At 41.1% G+C, this 18,658-nt stretch overlaps 1 protein-coding gene across 4 annotated transcripts in view; it reads right to left on the bottom strand.

The window, feature by feature from the left end:
* The window catches only part of chchd3a (coiled-coil-helix-coiled-coil-helix domain containing 3a), a 70,762-nt gene that overhangs the window by 27,915 nt on the left and 24,189 nt on the right, over window positions 1-18,658 (bottom strand). The gene's annotated exons all lie outside the window — the stretch shown is intronic.

Consider the following 18,658-nt stretch of genomic DNA (forward strand, 5'->3'; position numbering starts at 1 on the left):
CAGGCCACGAGGATAACATCAGTTCTCAGCGCGAACCATGGTCTGGCGTATATATCTACCCAGAACTACCAATCTCCACTGTCCTCCCCTCTACTGTGACCTTCACTAAACGTAAGGCTGCTTCTCCAGGTGATATACAGGACAGATAAGACCTGGATGTATCAGATCCAAGAGAGGAAAAAGCAGACCTTCACACAGGGAAAGACGGCAGTGACTCTAAATATAAATTAAAATTAAAAGAAGTTTACCTTTTTTCAAACCCATATTTCTTGGATTCATAGACTTGTTATTGGGACTTACTAAAGAGAAACCTTTGTGGTATTCTTAAAAGACGTATGTTATTAAAAAAAGGACAGTTAACTCTGGGACCTAGTCAAAATCATTGTGTCTTACAGCTCCCTGCTGTTAATAAAGCCAGAAAGTAAAAAACAATATATATATAATATATATATGCTATATCTATAATTCTACAAAGCATCTGGAGTTAGAAAGCTGTAAAAAGGGAACATTAAAATATGGAGCATCTGAAATACCAGGTGGGAAAGAAAAGTAATATGTCAGAGAAGCTGAAAGGGGAAAAAGAAACCCTTGACTCTATCCTGCAGAAACAGCGTGAGAGAACTGTAGAGTTTGGGAGAAGAAGGTAAAGACCTCTAGACTTACCTTCAGTCCAATCTCCTGAAGAAAGGGAGGCATTGTGGAAAAACAAGAGGGGAAGCAGAGAAAGAGTGTAAAGAGGCACTGATTCATCCATGAACTTCTTCAAAGTGACATTTGGAAAGGTTTAGTATTCAGGGGTGACTGGCTGCTACACTGTTCTGCCTGAATACTCACACTTCATACCCTTTATCTCCTCTTGCACTGGTCTATACACACACCAGTGCATACACACACAATACATGTATGGTTTACGACTACAAATGATTTTTGTATGCACACATGATCAGTTACATAAATTCAAACTATGGAAAGCAGCCATGCTTTAAAGCTTTTCATTCCAGCACTGAGGGTTGTTGAAGGAGACAGAGAGTGCATGAAGAAAATACTATGTATGGGAAAAGAATTGTATTACCCCATCCAATCTCTACTACACTGATAACCATCTGCTTTGGTGACTCAGTGCACTGCAGGCGGAGCTGCGTGCTCTATGCATTGTGATGAGGAGTGTCACCAAGGGGCTGTTCTCAAACCAGATGAGTGGGGGAAGTTTCAAAGTCAAGGGGATGCTCCAAGCTTACCCACTACACGCAAGACAGAAAGCTACCCACACAGGTAGGCGCACACACACACACACACACACACACACACACACACACACACACACACACACACACACACACACACACACACACACACACACACACACACACACACACACACACACACACACACACACACACACACACACACACACACACACACACACACACACACACACACACACACACACACACACACACACACACACACACAGAGGAACAACGCTCCACTGCAGCACTTTATCCATTCCTGACAACACTCAGTGAAGCAACACCATGACCAAGTGGCTGCTGTCTCTGCAGTCCTCAGCACAACCTAACATTTACTATTGTTGAGGCCAGAAAACTGTCTCCATTTTGTCCCCTTACATGTCTCAAGAGGTATTTTGTAGCCAGTGTGATGCAAAAACCTAAAGCTGCGTGCACTTGATCGAATCAAGTTGAACTTGAACCAAAATAATGGTGCAGGGTGAATGAACCCTGAAGTATATCCTTAAAAGTATGCAGTAAGTACACAAACTAGCACGATCATGACCTTAAAATGTGTTATCAATTCAAAGCATGTCGAGGTGCCAAAAAACTGTCTCACACAAACAGCTCAATTTAAGAGAAAGAGGGATGATGGGATGGAGGGAAACACAAAGAGGAGAGGACTGGCAGGGGGTTGTGTTCCGTGTCAAGTGTGTCACAACGAAGTGTTACGCTGATAGGTGGTGACTTAAGACTTTAGCTTTGCAGAGGGAGACAAAAGATGCACACAGACGCCGGACACAAACAACGGCTTAGACACTGATCTGAAACGCACACACATACACCAGCCGGAGCAGCTGTATCCGCAGAGAGCGGGTGGAGAGATAAATGTGTGCTGAAGGCGAGACTAAAGGGGTCATTAAAAGAGGAGAGGTTGTGACAGAAATGTGTGCCCAGGGATTTTGTTTTCTCGCTCACTTTTGTGCGTCTATGCGTAAGTCTATGCATACACGCAGCCGTGCATGTGTTCAATTTCCATGCAAGCAGGTTGGCCCTCCTTTTTGAGGACAAACACAGGCCCAGACACACACACACTGTCAGGACTGATTAACCCTATTCAGCAGACTTTAAAGATAATCTAATCGTACTAAAGGCCAAACAATAGCACAGACTTCACCACTGCCCATACACCTTTTGTTCCCCTAATGAAGAGGCGGGTGGAGGGGGAGAGCTAGGGTAAGTGTGGGGGGTGGTAGAGGGAGAGAGGGGTAGAATCAAACACAAAAATTGAACAAAACTTTAGCGTGGAAAGAACAGAGAGATAAGACACAAAGAGAAGGAGAGGACAATAAAAGGTGATTTATCAATGGAGGTGTCAAGAAAGGAGACAGGCTGTTAGATGGAGCCTAGGCCAAGTGTATCTCTTTAACTTAAGAGGAATTCAAGAGTGAGTATGATAAAGCACATAAGAAGGATTAAAGCTAAGTGGAAGACACAGGAACAAAACTCTGACAACTGTTTTAGCTTTGAAATCCAGGATGATTGCTTAACTCAGAAATGACTGTCACTCCCTGTTATGATGAACAGTTTCCTGATTTTGTTAGCAATTTGAACATTTTGCTTGTCCAGAGGAGGATGTCATTAATTTGAGTTAATTTAACCATTTTTATTCAGCTTAACTCAGTCAAATCTTTCCGTGCAGCAAACCATGACACAAAGAAAAAAAGTAACCCAGTTAAAAAAAATGCTCAAACACTGCGCTGACACTAAGCTTCAGTCACAGCTATAGCTTCAGTCACAGCTATCGATAGCTAAGATTAACAAACAGCAAACTTTGACTACCCCCACTCCTACTTTGTATCCATCTCCCCCTGGTCTCTTATTAAGTACAGTAGCACAATGTCTGAGGGTGACAGGCGGTGGAGAGTGGGACCTTGGTGGTCAGATTAAACGGATTGTTTAGGCAAGGTGAACGCCTCTGTGAATATCAATTAGCCCAGCGCTGAATAATTAAGGACAGCCATGTTTTTTAATTAGCCGACTGCCGCAGTTTGAACAGGGAGTGAGGGCGGAGGAGAGGAGGAGCACATGAGAGGAGGGATGAAAACAGGTTGATTTTGCTGCGTCAGGCCCCCCCCGCCACCCGCCTCCTGTTCTCTCACCGATTTGGCTGTGTACGCTTTATTTTCTTTCACACCTTCTTTCTATTCACTTTTTTTATTTAGCGCTTTTCAAGGGACTTCAATTTAAATAGCTTCTGCCTGCAGCATTCAGCAACTGCATATGTGAGTTTGTACTGTGTGCCTATATTCATGACTTCATACATTTATATAGATAAAAATGACATCATATTTGCATACTTTACTGTTCAACTTTTTGTAAAAGAACTGTATACTTTCATGGCACAACAGAAACAAAACCCAAAGAGACTTTCCTAACAAGATAAACGGCCGAATCAGTCATTTCAGCAAGTACTCCAAAATGAAAAATGTTTATGTTTTATGTGTCAAAGCCCTCTAGTAGCAGTAGGAGTTATGACCAGAGTAAATAAGAACGTCTGTGAGGTTGTAGAACATAAAAGTTTGGGTATTTATTTGGGGAGTCCTGACCCCAGTTTGAGAAACATCAAATGTATCTTCTCATGACAAAATTAGATTCATTCCAATCCAACATCATACATTTAGTCAAGCCACAGTTGTTGATATAAAGAACAGTAATTCCCCCCTTACTGGGAAAAATAATCTATTTATATATTACATTTTTCCTTTCACACCTCAATGATGAAGACCTCTGTATTGTAACAATGATGGGATTCACTGTTACACTGTGCACCAGCTACATGCTTATGAATCATGCTAGATGGAAATAATCTTGCAAGATGCCCTGATCGATAGAGCACAAATCATATCTGATCACATTAACTAACAGCACCTCATCCATAATAACCTTGGGCTCTTTTGTCTCGCCCTGCCACCATCAGCTCTGACTCTCCCCTGTCACGAGTAGCATCATAATCAATGCTCCCTCACACCATCCGAGTGAGTGTCGCAGCACGGCGGGTCAGAGCCGCTCACCGAGGCCCATCTATCACAGACCTGCGCGACACGGCCCTGTGACAAACTAACACTGAAGCAGCGGGCCTCGGGTCCTGTGTTCCCCGACAGTCAGGGAGGGGGTCAAAGGGCATAGCAATGTGACCGTGCTCTGGTGTTAATTGGCACGGCGGAGGTGTAGGTGGTGCGTGGGAGGTTAGAGATGGATGCAGGGAGGGGAAGTTCATGCGGTAGGGAAGATGAAAGGTAGGGAGAGAAATGGGTCAATGTGTGGCTGGAATATGGATGATAGTACAGTTGGATATGTTTGACAGTTGTTGGGAGAACTGTCATATCAAGAAGATAGGAGAATATTTTAAAAGAGGGGTTTGACGGAAAACACTTCTATTTTGCAGCCATAAAAGAATATATAGAAAGCTCACACGTTCACAACATAGGTTCACACCCAGAACTGCTTAAGAAGACACACTTCCCTGACAGAAATCTTGGCACATCCTGTAACTGCCTCTAAAACCACTGCAACTCTATCTTTAAAAGCAATCACTGGCAGATCAAATCTATGTGATGGAGTGTAAAATGATATCACCTAACACAGACCTTACTGGCAGTATTACTGTATGCATTACCCTTAGAGTCCTTAATAAAACACAAGTCCTGGTAGCAGTAGCTGTAAAACTCCATCGGAGACCATTCACTTTGCTGGGTAATTAGAATCATGGTGTTTTACTAAGCTGCAATAACACTTAAGTTCAGGGCTAGCTATTAGTCTCCACGGGAGGCGGTAGGGTCGTGGGCGAAGTAATCGTGTCAGATATAATGCGGTCAGTTTATGGGCTTGATAACACTGAAGACCACATATAAAACCACACATAAAACATATTCATTCCAAAGTCTCAAGAAGTATTGCAATATTAAACAAGACAAAACAGATTCTTGATCAAAATTCCCTCTACATTCTTTACTGTTCATTGGTGTTACCTTATTTAAGTTACTGTGCAGAGGTTTGGGGCAGTAGTTATAAAACTACAACACAATCCCTATTTATTCTACAAAAAAGAGCAATAAGACTTATTAAAAATGTCGGCTATAGGGATCCTACAAACCCATTATTCTTAGAGCTAAAATTATTAAAACTGTCAGATCTTGTTGAATTCCAAATTGCACAAATCATGTTTAAGGCAAAAAACATTCAATGACCTGGGAATATTCAGATATTGTTCAATGAAAGACAAGGGAATTATTATTTACGTGGTTCATTTATATTCACTAATGTTAGGGTGCGCACAACAAAGAGACATGCTTGTGTTTCTGTTTGTGGGGTGAAGATCTGGAACAATTTCAGTGAGGAGCTAAAGGGATGTCCAAACATCAAACTATTCAAAAAGAGGAATAAAGACACAATTCTCACAAGGTACAGGGATGAAACTGCTAAACCATAACTGTTTATATTCTTGTTTTGTATTCTATTTATGAATTTGTGTTTGTATGAATTTGTGTATGTACATATGTATATAAATATATAGAGACCATTCTCCTAACTTGCCTGTATATATTATATGAATGATTATATAAATTATTCAAGTTTAAATATACATTGATATTGAATGTTAACATATATTAAGATGTAAAAAAAAAAAAAAAAGGGAGAAGGGGTCGGATTAATTAAGTGTAGACTTCTTCCAACCCCTTTTCGGACGTGTAATTAGCTAAAGCTTTGTTGTTTATTGATATCAGACAATGATACTACAGATTATTAAATTATTAATTAAATATTTCGTTTTGTTATTGCATTCATTTGTATAGTACTGTATCATGTCTGTATCATCTTTTGTTTCATTTGTATTTTCTTTGGTTTTACACGCTCGAAAAAAATAAATAAACTAAACTAAAGAACAAGAAACCGGCAAACACTAAGAAACGTTTCAATTTTTATTACTAAAAAGAGTTCAAATGCTTATTTTCAGTTACGCCGCTGTGTTTGGGTTTGTCCAATACAATGAATATTAACATTGTATTGGACACATATCTGCAATACTGTCTTCTGGTCATGACAATCATTTTTTTAATAATATTTGAGCTGTGACTGAATTCTTATCTGATATGGATGAATTCATGTTGTTTTGTTGACTCTTGGCCAGACCAGACTACCAAAGAAAATAAATAAAACGGAGATCAAAAAGAGTACAGTTGATTTGGCTTTAGTTTGAGGTTTTCATTGCAAGGAGCAAAAGAAAAGTGCAGGAGTTTGACTTGCAAGACGCTGTCCGATTTCAAATCAGTTACTGGCACCTCACACTACTGGAACTGAAAGACGGTGCGAAATACACTTGACAGCATGGCCACCCTGTCACAACATAATATTGCACATTCTGGGCACCTATTTACAAGGATTTATTTCAGCGCAACTGGAAAACGGTTACAATAAGACCAAAAGGAGCAGTGGTATCATTAATCATTGAGAACAAGCTGACTGTGGCTAAGATGCTCTGACTGAAGCAATTACCTTCTGACCAATATGCTTTAAGAATTTGTCTATATTTGGACTGTTTGGTGCTCTTGGTAATGTGATGTGACCGGTGACACTTGCTTCTGCAGTAGAACTTCTGAAACAATGTTTGTCAGCAAAGACAGCAGCGTGCAGATGCTGTTTCCAGGTGTCTGCTGGCATACAATGTGCCAGTGTAGCAAAGTGGCAGATCTTCCAAACAATGATTTAGTTACCTGTCAGTCCATGTTACTCATGATTATGAGCTTACATTTGTTTCCATCTGATTCTAGCATGAAACAGACAAACAAAATCACTTTCTAAAGAGGTCATTTAACCGGCATAGATTCCCGTTTTGCCAACCTTGTACAAATACACATATCCAGGTATGTAAACCCTTTTATATATTTGGAAACATTGGTAACTACACTTGATCTTGACAAATTAATGACTTAAGCATCCTGGTAGTATGAAGACATGAAGCCACAGGCTGCAGACACTCCCGGGGGAATCTCTTAGCACAGTGAGTAATGACGCAACGACCTGATGGGTCAAAGGGCTGACCTGCCAAGGACAGGGGCCGAGGGGCCAGGACAGGGACTGTGGGGCCGAGGGGCCAGGACAGGGACTGTGGGGCCAGGACAGGGACCAAAGGCCAAGAGGTGTAGGTGGGGAGTGTGGGTGTTCCAATGTTTGTACGTGTTACCTAACTGCTGGCTGTTTAAGGGCACATTCAAATGAAGTGTCCTTGTGGAGTCTGAAGCTCATTGACTGTGAACAGGGGTCAACAGAGGGCCCGATCTGAACCAGCTGGCCCTAATGATGCTGAGACAGCGGTGTCATCCCACTCACACATTAACATCTCTTTTGCACTTCTCCCAAATGTGTGGATGTTTAAAAAAAAGTATGTATTTTAGGGAAAGATATAAAGAGTGCGTTTTAAAGTTATCATAAGCTTATCAAAGAAAACAAGGATCATGCTTCCTTTAAAAAGTTATCAGGTGTGAAAAGCAAAGAATAACATGGGAGAGGCTAGAAAAGGAAAGATTGTCTGGTGAAAACGAATGGGACTATTGAGCCCACAAAAGGTTGAAATCCTGGTAGAAACATGAAAAATCACTTTCCTTTCTGCTCTCTGACACTTTAAGCCCCTCAGCCTTTGTTGGAGACACTACCCCAACCAATCCACTACCAGCTCCTTCGCTAAGGGACAGCTACAACATCTGCTGGCTCAGAGATTGATTAATTGGCTGATCGGGCGCCTGCGGTGTAAACTGATTGATTGATCATCTTGTGGTCAGAGCTGCCTTTATCTAGAGCCCTGGGGAGCAAACCTCTGGAGGTCCCCAGTCATCTGTCATGTCCAACACACTGGGGAAGACGGAGGAGAAATGAAGAGCTGTGGGTTCATTACTGAGACATGGGGGGCATGTATGGAGGAAGTCTCAGCCAAGATGGGAACAGGGGCCATGCAGAGAGAACAATGGGAACATGGGGACAAAAGGGATGAGGATGAAAGGAAGAAGATATTTGGTGCTTTTAGAAAGAAAGACAGACCATGGCATACTGTAGGACGGTGAAGGCAGAAGGAGAAAACAGTGTGGCCCAGCCAAGAACAACAACAGAACATTTTGAAATGAAACAATAAGAAGAGCTTTCAAGTGCCTTCAACACATTTGAAGGGTTTAGTAGTTGGGGGTAGCTGAAATTGAGACCGAAACCCTTCTGCGTCAACCCTCCTCCCCTATCAAGTGCTACCTTGACTGTCTCCTGATTGGCCCTTATTATCAGACAGAGCTCGACTGACAACTGACTATTGAGCGGTCAATATGAGATGGAGCTTTCCATCTAAATCTCCAGTCCTCATTACAAGACGAGGATCTCCCACTATCAGTGTTTTATGATAGGAGGTAGAGCGCCCCCCATTAACAGCTGGGCATGACTGCTGACCAACCTGAGATTATAGTTTGAAAATGTAGTAATAAAGTCAATGTCAAATGTCAGCAACAGTAGCTAGTTCCTCTTTATTAAGTCAGTTAAAGTTATTCTGCCTCAAGAGAGTTGGTGTGGTTTATTGAACAAATCCAGCAAATCATGATTATAGAAACCCAAAAAATCTATTTCTGAAAAATGTACTACTACCAGAAAATAATATACAACAATTATTTGTTTTAAATCTAGAGAATTTGCAACATAGAAGGAAATGTAACTTTAAGCATCAGTTTGCATTGACTACTTTAAAACTGATCTCTGTAGTTGGAGTAAAACTGTGGAATTGTTTACTAGATGATTCAAAGAGATCTATGTATGACCTCTTTAGAGACATCTTAAAGAACATGTATAAAGAGAGAATAATTAGGCAGTATGAAGATGTCAGATAACCTGTTTTGCTGATAATAGATTGTTATGTTTGGTTTTGGTTTCATGTTACTGTAAGTATTGGTTGTAAGCAGCTGTGATTGACAAACCATACATTTTTTGGTAAGGGGTGGGTAAAATAAGACTTTCTTCTCCCTGCCCCTTTCCATCATGGGCTACAACAACACATCTTAATGTGTACAGTACATGTTTTGTTTTATAATAATTGCCATGAGTGGAATAAAACTATGGATTTACAGAGTTGTTTCAACCTTAGTAGTTTTCGCTGCTTCCTCTTCACGATCTTCTGGACATACAACCTCCACTCAATTATAATTCCTCACCACGAGCTTGTTTAACAGCGTGCAGTCACAGTAATAGGATATAGGGAGAAGGTGGCAGACGAAAACAAGTGTGAAGCATGCTGGTAAGCATCTTTCAGACACCCAAACCAATGGAAGAGAATTATTTTACTTGACGGCAGAGGACACAGTGAATGACCTGAGAGTGGAGAGGGCCATATTGTCTTTGGACAACAGATGTCCCGAGGGAGTGAATGAGAGAAAGAGGGATGGAACAACCTAAAGCAGAGAGAAGGTGAGAGGAATACAGAAGGAAAGACATTAGGGGAAGACGTGCAGGGAGAAAAAGGGAGAGCCTGAGGATGTGTTGCTGACATTGGACCTTGTGCACAACCCAAGCTGCATGCGCCTGACCTATCTGTGTGCATGTGCCTTCAGCATGTGGTTCCCTACCATCCATCTGTAAGTTAAAAAAACACCCTGGTGAATGTGAAAGTGACTGAATCCTTGAGTGATTATGGCTGTGGGCATATTGTACATATTTCACTGCTCACACTGTGTATCAATGCATATTCATTCAATCCAGCAGCAGGTGGTCTTCCCAGGCCCGAAGAAGCCAGGAGGGGGCTACAGTCCAGCTTCCATTTCTGTCCATCAAGCCCATATCAGCAGATTCAAGGTCACCTCTAATTCACTAACCTCTTCAGCTAAACATATGCCTTTTCCCCTTCATAAACGCCCTACTGACTACTGTTAGCGTACGACACCTTTAAATGGATGCATAGAAAAGATCAATGTATTTTATCTTAAATCACAGATTCTTATATGTATATATATATATATATATATATATATATATATATATATATATATATATATATATACAGTGGGGCAAAAAAGTATTTAGTCAGCCACCAATTGTGCAAGTTCTCCCACTTAAAAAGATGAGAGAGGCCTGTAATTTTCATCCTAGGTATACCTCAACTATGAGAGACAAAATGAGAAAAAGAAAATCCAGAAAATCCCATTGTCTGATTTTTAAATAATTTATTTGTAAATTATGGTGGAAAATAAGTATTTGGTCAATAACAAAAGTTAATCTCAATACTTTGTTATATACCCTTTGTTGGCAATGACAGAGGTCAAACATTTTCTGTAAGTCTTCACAAGGTTTTCACACACTGTTGCTGGTATTTTGGCCCATTCCTCCATGCAGATCTCCTCTAGAGCAGTGATGTTTTGGGGCTGTCGCTGGGCAACACAGACTTTCAACTCCCTCCAAAGATTTTCTATGGGGTTGAGATCTGGAGACTGGCTAGGCCACTCCAGGACCTTGAAATGCTTCTTACGAAGCCACTCCTTCGTTGCCCGGGCGGTGTGTTTGGGATCATTGCCATGCTGAAAGACCCAGCCACGTTTCATCTTCAATGCCCTTGCTGATGGAAGGAGATTGTCACTCAAAATCTCACGATACATGGCCCCATTCATTCTTTACTTTACACGGATCAGTCGTCCTGGTCCCTTTGCAGAAAAACAGTCCCAAAGCATGATGTTTCCACCCCCATGTTTCACAGTAGGTATGGTGTTCTTTGGATGCAACTCAGCATTCTTTCTCCTCCAAACACGTCTAGTTGAGTTTTTACCAAAAAGTTATATTTTGGTTTCATCTGACCATATGACATTCTCCCAATCCTCTTCTGGATCATCTAAATGCTCTCTAGCAAACTTCAGACGGGCCTGGACATGTACTGGCTTAAGCAGGGAGACACGTCTGGCACTGCAGGATTTGAGTCCCTGGCGGCGTAGTGTGTTACTGATGGTAGCCTTTGTTACTTTGGTCCCAGCTCTCTGCAGGTCATTGACTAGGTCCCCCCGTGTGGTTATGGGATTTTTGCTCACCGTTGTTGTGATAATTTTGACCCCACGGGGTGAGATCTTGCGTGGAGCCCCAGATCGAGGGAGATTATCAGTGGTCTTGTATGTCTTCCATTTTCTAATAATTGCTCCCACAGTTGATTTCTTCACAACAAGCTGCTTACCTATTGCAGATTCAGTCTTCCCAGCCTGGTGCAGGTCTACAATTTTGTTTCTGGTGTCCTTTGACAGCTCTTTGGTCTTGGCCATAGTGGAGTTTGGAGTGTGACTGTTTGAGGTTGTGGACAGGTGTCTTTTATACTGATAACGAGTTCAAACAGGTGCCATTAATACAGTTAACAAGTGGAGGACAGAGGAGGCTCTTAAAGAAGAAGTTACAGGTCTGTGAGAGCCAGAAATCTTGTTTGTTTGTAGGTGACCAAATACTTATTTTACCGAGGAATTTACCAATTAATTCATTAAAAATCCTACAATGTGATTTCCTGGATTCTTTCCCCCCATTCTGTCTCTCATAGTTGAAGTGTACCTAGGATGAAAAATACAGGCCTCTCTCATCTTTTTAAGTGGGAGAACTTGCACAATTGGTGGCTGACTAAATACTTTTTTGCCCCACTGTATATATGACTTGTAAGCTTCATTATCCTCTCCACCCACACGTCATATCGGATTAAGAAAGAATCCCTACTTGCAGATACCGTGCTATGTTGTCGATATTCTTCTCCTCCTATTCTTTAAACCCACTCTTTTTACGTAGTTTGAAATGCTGTTTTGGATTGGTTTGTTTCCTAATTGGACTTTGTAGACTTGTTTTGAAAACTGGAATGTGAATCAATATTTCTTTCTCTCGTGTCTACTCTCTATTTATTCCCCTATCTTTTATCCACTCTCCATTCTTTCGCTGCTTCTATATCTCATCCAGATTTCTTGCCTCTCAACTCCCCTCTCGTCTTCGCTCCCTCCATATGTTGAAGTTCTTTCCATCGTTCAATCAAAATCTCCACCTCAGGCACCATTAGCTGAGCCGAATGTTCGCTACTACAGAACCTCATTAATACCACTCTCCTGTCAGAGCCAAGAGGGAAAACACAGAGAAAGACCAAGAAAAGAGAAGGGGACAAGCTCAGAAGAAAATACCTGTCATATTACACATCCAACATATCTACTGCATGGAGCGCACACATACAATGCTTTCACCAAGTTAACTCAGGATGCTTGCTTATCTAACATGTATATATCTGGCCAATTTAGTCTTGGCTAACACCAGTGGATAACTAGCACCAGTGGATAAGAAATATTTCAAAGATTGCAGGCTGCAAAGAGGTTGTGACTCAGTTCAAATCATTGAAATTGGTGAAAAAAACAAACAGATTAACACCTTAGCAGCACCCTCATAACTCTACAGCACCAACAGCTCTGACCCTAAAACCTTAAAAAAATATCAAATTGTGTTGAAATCAGTTCGAACTTGTTAAGGCTCACTATTAAACCCATTAAATGATCATTAATGTTGTGAGATGAGCCAGTGTGATTCGTTAATGTGTGCAGAAGCCAAATGCATTCACTGCTACAGATAAAGTGGAACAGGAGCACAGCGAACAATAAGACTATTTTAGTCAGCTTTCTGAAATGTTGATAACAAATGAGGATAGATACATACGTAAATGCATCCACCGCCCATTGAGTCTGAGATGGTAAATTGACGGTAAAAGTGCTCTTGTCAGAAAGAAGCTTTCCTGACATCAGTGTCCATCCATCAATCGAAACACCGCTGTATCCCGGCCCTCGCTGCTGGATGCTGGATGTGCCAATTAGCGGACAGGGTAAGGGCCTGGCGCAGAGTGCCAGCCACGGGCCCTGCCAATTAGAGCCTGACCTCCTGTCTAACCCTAATACTGGCACAGTGAGTGGGCACCACACCCTGGGCGGGGGGTGAAGTAGGACGCCAACCTGTAGAGGACGGTTGAGTGGACAGCCTCCAAGACTAGAAAAGTGGATACTGGTATGTACAGAACACAGTCAGTAGGACATATCCAAAGGGTATCAGTGCAGACAGAACATCTGCTCATTAACTTAGAACTCATTGACAAGGATCAACACAAATCAAGGACAAAACATGCCTCTGTTTTGAACTCTTTACAAACATTACCTTTTCGAAAGAGGAAGTAAACTGTAAAGCTGATTGTCATGTTTACTCTTTCAGTGGCTATAACTTGTCATTGACAAGGGTTTATAGTTTGTAAGGTCCCAACTTAATATGATATATTAGAGTGACTGAAGCATTTCCCCCTCTGCCCTATTACTGTCAGATCTCTAATCGTAGCTCCCCCTCTGGGCCAGTCAATAAAAGTCTAATAATGCTGAAGAGCAGGAGGGCCATATTCTATTTTACTATTAGGTCTACTATAGTAAGTCAAAATCCAGGCACATGTAAAGAGATAAATAAACACACAGAGTATATCATATTACACTCTTGATTGAAGGTTTATGATTTTGCATTCAAACAGTAAAGCAAGTAAATAGAGGTACTGCATGACTTCTCAAGGGCTGTAAACAGTTATGGAGCATCTGAGGGGAATATGAAATGAGACTGGTAAAAGGCAGCACATTTAAGAGTTTATCCACAAGACTGCTCTCTATGTGGTAAGATTATTTTTGATGAGAGGGTAAACAAGGTTACAAGAACGTTCAAAGCCGAAATTGCCTATTTCATCCCAAATTCCAACATACACAAGTGTGCAATGGCTCTTTTTCTCTTCAACGTTTGCAGACTTTTGATTATCTCCATCCAAATAATACTAGGTATCAAAAAACATTATTTACAAACTGGAAGACCACCTTGAGATGAGGGTATTAGGTGGTCTGTGATTCATGCCACATCACCCTTCTTCTTCCGTAACACATGCACTGAGCAAAAAACACCTGACAAATCATTTCCAACGTCATACAAATCAAATTTAAATCCAGTTACATCAAGCCTGGCAGGGGTTATGCTTGCAACAGCACAGAGAACTGGAGTCAAAGATAGGATGCAATTTGTCCTTGGTGAGCTGAGCATATCCACAATATATGTAAATCACCGTGTACCACTACCTCTTGTTATCTCATTCAAAAGTAAAAGACGTGAGGACCTTTTCTCCCCCCAATCTTCTTTGTACTCTGTGATGTGGAGAAAAAAGCAATACGTTTAGAGTAAAATACATTTTTTTCATTTCCCTCTATATTTTTTTTTTAATACCACCAACAGGCACCAATTCAAAACCCAGCAAGTCTCCTTTAATACCTGGGAAATTAAATTGTCAGCCCATTATCAGCAGAGTCCAGTCGGCCATATCTAAAATGCAACAGCAACATAAGATTTATAAAAATCAAGGCAGGACATTTGCTGGAGACTGCAGTTTTTGAAGGGGTGGAGGGGAGAGGAGTACCAGGGCAAGCAGAGGGGGGCTTGCTGCATTAAAAATATTGAGCTTTACCCAAAGTCATTTTCAAGCCAGCCAAGCATCAAATGGAACACAGTTTAAGGAAAGGGAAGGCACTGATTTTCTCCAGGAGCTTTGACAGGATGGACACGGAGTGTGTGCACTGCAGAGAGCCAACAAACATTGTTGCTGTGAAGGCAGAGGTAGTGGAAAAACGCTGGAATATCAAATGAGCTACTTGTATAATATATGCGTGTTGCTGTGAGTGTATGAGTGAGAGAGAGAGATTTGATGATGGAAACAGAGGGAGTAACAAAAGCATGATAAACTACAAGGTTGATAGGTAAACAACGCATTTGATATTCTGTTTTATTCTGCGCTTAGCCTTTCACCTTCACATTAAACAAACTCCTGTATTAATGTTTATAAATGCTGCTTAGGGTTTCATTCTATTGATATTTTTTGTAAACAGGTCGATAACATCTTCAATTATGATCTGTTTCCGGGGTATGGGTGGGGGAGGAGCTGCTACATCCCAAAGGGTCGTTGATCTGCTTCTATCCTTTTTGTATTGTGTGTTTTGTATGAGCTACCGTACTTATGAATTTGATAACCTGTTTAAGGACAACGGATCTCAGACTAATAATCCTGCTTGCACTGCCAACTAGTGGAGACATCAGGCTTTTCCCAAACCCTATCCTGCTGTGATCTAACATTGCGTTGTAGTTTAACAGCTGCTTGTTGTTTCAATCAGACCAAACCTGACAACTCATGTTTTCGGATGTTTTTACTACGTGTATCATTTAAGAATTATGGCTACACATTTCCTGTCAGAAAGGTTGGGTTCTTCACCTGTATCTTACCAACTATATTTTAAGTTTTATTTATGAAATGTGGCTTTCCTTATTTGCTGTGGCAGGTCACTTGACTTGAGAATTCATTGTTTTTGTTCGCTATTTCTGAAATCTATGTACTGTACAACAGTTTAGAATTAAAACACTGGATAATTAGTACAATACAGCAGAAATATGAAATATATCATGGTACCTTAATCCCAGTCCAATTATTATTATATTCCCAATTTAATGTAAACCTATGTGCCATGGTGGTTGGGTACATTTTTTATCAGCCACAGCCAATAGAATACATGAACGGAAAACCCAAAAACTATTTAACACTCTGCTTTTTAGTTTCAGTTGCATATTTGTTATGCTTTATACTGTTGCCTTTTGTCTTTCAATCAGAGTTAGGGCTTAACATGTAAATGTAAGATCTGAGGGTTTAAACCTTTTACCAACAGTAGACAAAACCATTGCCGCCAGGTAGACCCCACCTGGGCCAGTGTGCCGAGCTCGGAAAGATTGATGACTATGGGTTTGATCGAAAAGTCTGCCTAGGGGGTTAGCCTGTGTCTCGGTGAAATGCTGTGGCCAGTGATTGATTGGCCACTGGGCCAGTTCGGCTCCACAGAAAGCAGAGTCGTCAAAAATCCAAAGAGGGGATGGTGGGAGCGTGTGATTTCATTAAAACACAGATGTGTTTACTGACAGATGGCTGTAGACTGTGAATAAGAGAGTAATATGCCATGTGCTAGCTAGTATATCTCTCTGTCAAAACTCATCATTTGTCAGTCCATAAAGACTAGATTATATATACATTTAGATCATTCATTCACTGGTCTTTTCTGCTCTGACTCCAGCAAGTATCCACTGCAAAGAATCACCTATTCCCTAATTAGTCTTTCAAAGAAATTAAACTCTAATGGATGTTCTCTAATTAAGGGTTTATTTGTGTGTAATGAGTCTACTCAGTAACTCCTTGATGAGGCCATCTTGACCACATAAAGCCAACAATCAGAGTTCTTCCACACCATACCGCCTGCTTATTAAATCACAATCATCCAGGAATGATTCTGAATAACCACAGCATGAGAAGATACTGTCTGCCTTTACTAGGTTGCAATATTGGTGACAAAACAACGCAGTGGTAAGTGTGCATTTCTCTTTTCAATGTGGAATGACCAGATTTACATCTTTGGCCAGTAAGTGAAGCTTTTTCTCCTGCTCTGGACAGACAGGCATAACCAGCATTACTAGTCAAATGAAGAATGACTAATACAATGTTCCAACAACTGTGGATCTTCAAATGCTTATAAGTTAATACTGCAAAAAGTTCCTATGTCGGTTTTTTTTCCTCCCAAATGCAGATCAAGGAAAGCTGAAAACACCATGCATTAGTATAAGCAGAACACTTAAATATACTGCTGTATTCCAACAGGAACATGGACCACTTGTTTATGCCATTGTTCCCTTTCCTTATTTTGCGTTCCCCCTGAGTGGCAGAACACATGTGAGTGTTAACACTGAAAATGTTCCCCCCAGACAACAGAACCCCAGGAACCCATCAACAACAACAACAACAACAACAACAACAATGACAACACACACCCCTCCCTACACTGCTGTGAAGTTTCAATTACTGGTAGACTTGGTGGCTGGCACTCAGCTTGACAGCGAGGGACTAGTGTTGGAAAAGCCTGAAGGACAAGCACTCCCAGCAGGGGGTACCAACCATCTGGAGCCCCAACTACACTTTAAACACACTATGTAACAATATACAACATGTTTCGATGCCCAAAATGATTTGCTACAGGACATAATTCTTCTTATACTAGCTACTAAACTTAATTTAGAGGTTGGGAAGTTGACAATTGGTCAGAACTACCATACTATACCAGTTTATATGAAGATACAGAGCGCATGACAAGGAAGAGAATAGTTACATTGCTCACATTTTTTTATTTTACTATATACACAGGTATATATAAATATATATATTATTATGGGCTACCCCTTAATTGACTAATTGATTGTTTTGGTCTTTAAGAACTAGGATTTCTTTTTGTCATTTGCAAAAAAAATTAAATACACTTTTACTAAAGAAACTGTCATTCAATTCTTAAGTCGAGAACAGCCCTGTAATTTATGACAAATGACTATTATTAGCTTCCTAATATATTCCGAAATTCAATGGGTTTTGCGTTTGTGACGGCTGTCGCCTCTCCGGTCCTGGAAATTCTGTTTTGCTGTATATGTATGTAAATGAGCTGTGTAGTTGCCCCAACGTCATTGGCTGCCATCTCCTGGTCCGCCTCCAAGGACACTGATTGGAGCACGCCGGGCTTGACGCACTCCAATCCCCGTGCAGCCCCAGCGCATACCTTCCGGAGATGACTACAAAGCCTGGGGACACCTATCACTCGGGAGGCTCTGCTGCGATCAGACGCCTCACTCATCCTGTGTCGTGGACACGTTAGACTTATTAGAACTTGTGTGACCCGTGTTTAGTGTTTTGTGTTAGCGTGTTGATATATGTGTTTAGAGTAGTGTGTGTAGTTTTCCCTTTGTTAGCTGCATTTCCCAACAGCCTCCTTCGATTAGTGGTGATTGATAGTGATTACAGGTGTGTGATTAGGCTCACCTTTAGAGTCCTCTTTCTGTTATTTAGCAGTATACCTGCGCCCTTTTGGCTCCTTTGTTTGGCTTAAGCTACTCTAGTTCTCATTTTGTTGTGCACCTTTTTTGTTGTTATTCGTTAAACCCTTTTATAATTATTACCAAAACCATCTGGTGTGTGTTGCCTTCCTCATCCCTAGTGGGTTCGTAACAGCGTTCCATAAGAAAACATCGTTATAACTTAAAATGGCAACAATCCTTGGTAGGCAGAGTAAGAACCAGAATTTATAAACGGAATCTAAATCAATAGAATCTAAACGCTACCAACCCTGGTTGAACCCTGCGTCTCAGGGCAATTCTCCAGAATGGGTGTCGATGTAATTGGTGCAGCTATGGTTGCGGAGGTTATTGTCATTACAGGTGAGCGTGGGGAGGCATAACTGCTCACAGCAGCACTCTCAGTGCGTGTGAAGTAGAGCTGG

Source organism: Notothenia rossii, assembly GCF_949606895.1.
Source record: "Notothenia rossii genome assembly, chromosome: 10".
NCBI lineage: Eukaryota > Metazoa > Chordata > Actinopteri > Perciformes > Nototheniidae > Notothenia > Notothenia rossii.